The sequence below is a fragment of the Peromyscus eremicus genome, chromosome 17, assembly GCF_949786415.1.
Source record: "Peromyscus eremicus chromosome 17, PerEre_H2_v1, whole genome shotgun sequence".
Lineage (NCBI taxonomy): Eukaryota > Metazoa > Chordata > Mammalia > Rodentia > Cricetidae > Peromyscus > Peromyscus eremicus.
Window position 1 is genome coordinate 37850321 of NC_081433.1, and position 2010 is coordinate 37852330.

Below are 2010 nucleotides of genomic sequence, written 5' to 3' on the forward strand. Positions count from 1 at the left end.
ACACACACACACACACACACACACACACACACACACACACAAATATGTAATTTAAAAGATAAGAATCCTATAAGGAACAAAATATGAAAACATTTTGTGTTCTGTTGTGTTCTTGGGTCAGGATGGGGAATGGGGTGGGGTGGAGGTGGGGTGGGGAGTGGGGTGAGAGTGGGGATGTATCTACATATGCGAGCTAGTCCATACTCAGAATTAGTGCTGAATTTCGTTCTGCCACCCAGATATGAGCTGTTCTCCACAGATGGGGCCTCTTTCTAAGCCGGCCCTACTCGGTAAGAAGGAACCATGTTCAGCTCCAGTGCCAAAATCGGGAAGCCCAATGGCGAGAAGCCGGATGAGTTCGAGTCTGGCATCTCCCAGGCGCTGCTCGAGCTGGAGACGAACTCAGAACTCAAGAAGCAGCGGCGGGAACTCAACATCACCTCGGCCAAGGAAATCAAAGTTGGTGGCGTTTGGAAAGCCATTATCATAATTTTGGTACCAGTTCCTCAGCTGAAATCTTTCCAGAAAATCCAAGTCCGGATGGTTCGTGAATTGGAGAAAAAGTTTAGTGGGAAACACGGGGTCCTCATTGCTCAGAGAAGGGTCCTGCCCCAGCCAACTCGGAAAAGCCGAAGGAAAAATAAGCAAAAGTGTCCCAGAAGCCATGCCCTCACTGCAGGGCGTGAAGCCACACCCTCACTGCAGTGCGTGACATCACACCCTCACTGCAGTGGGTGAAGCCACACCCTCAATGCGGCGCGTGAAGCCGCACCCTCACTGCAGTGAGTGAAGCCACACCCTCACTGCAGCGCGTGAAGCCACCCTCGAGGACTTGGTCTTCCCAAGGGAGATTGTGGGGAAGAGGATCCGTGAGAAACTGGATGGCTGCTGCCTGCTGATGGTTCACTTAGACGAAGCCCAGCAGAACAACGTGGAGCACACGGTGGAAACCTTTTCTGGTGTGTGTAAGAAGTTCACAGGGAAGGGTGTTAATTTTGAATTCCCAGAGTTTCAGTTGTAAAGAAAATGACTGAATAAAGTGTCATTCATAATAATAATAAAAAAATGTTGCTAAATTTCATTTCCCTCAAGAGGCCTCTTGTGAGGCACAACCAAGAGTTATTTAAACAACCTATCCGTTTCCATCGTGTGCTGGCCACACCCATGGCAAGCAAGTCGCTAGGAAGCAATCACCTGAATTCAATGCACTGAACGTGTTTCTTGCAAATGCACGGAACGCTATAAAGTATTTCAAAATAAATATCCATATAAAACAGAAGTTATAAGACTCCAAAGAGACTTTTAGCCTCATAACTAAACAATAAAGTCTCATAGCAAATGTTCCCAAGGAAGATAAGGGCTCACTAAGCCCTTCTGGTATAACGAAGTCTTGGGTTCAGCTCACTGAACCAGAGAGATAAGACACTTCCAGCTGTGGATTCTTCACTGAGCCGGTCCCAGGACGGAGAGAAGCTTTGATTGGGGTACTCTTCCCAAGTACCTCTGCAGGATATCATATGTACATCTGAGCATCTGTATGTTGTGCAATACTGTTCCTAGGGAGACACGAATAAATACTGGCTCAAACCAGATAAGGAGCCGAAGACAAAGTACAGATACCAACAACATCTAACTCAAGGAACCAAAGAGTTTTATTGGGGCTACTTATAGAAATAAAGATGAGGGGTGACTTTCAGCCACCGAAATGACTGAAAGACAGCTGCATCCCCACAGCCCACCCCAGCGTGGGTGACGGACAGCTCATGAGAGCTAGACACCCCGAGCCCACACTGCACAACCTGCAAGCAGCCTGGCAGGGTGGAGGGTGTCCTATCCAGGTGGCTCAGCTGGCCGCAGCCTCTTCCAGACCATTTGGTAGGTCTCCCATCTAAGCAGCTCAGCTGGTCTGAGCGTGTCCCTCAACCGTCCTTATGGTTTACAGATGCTTGGGACGGGAAGAGACTCATGTGTAGATCACTACGGTTCCTGCAGGATGGAATGCCTCATCTC

The 2010-nt window shown here is 48.6% G+C and overlaps 1 pseudogene; it reads left to right on the forward strand.

Annotated features, from left to right (window-relative positions):
* Positions 1 to 303: 303 nt before the first annotated feature.
* On the forward strand, positions 304 to 1021 carry LOC131894510 (small ribosomal subunit protein eS7-like; annotated as a pseudogene).
* Positions 1022 to 2010: the final 989 nt, after the last annotated feature.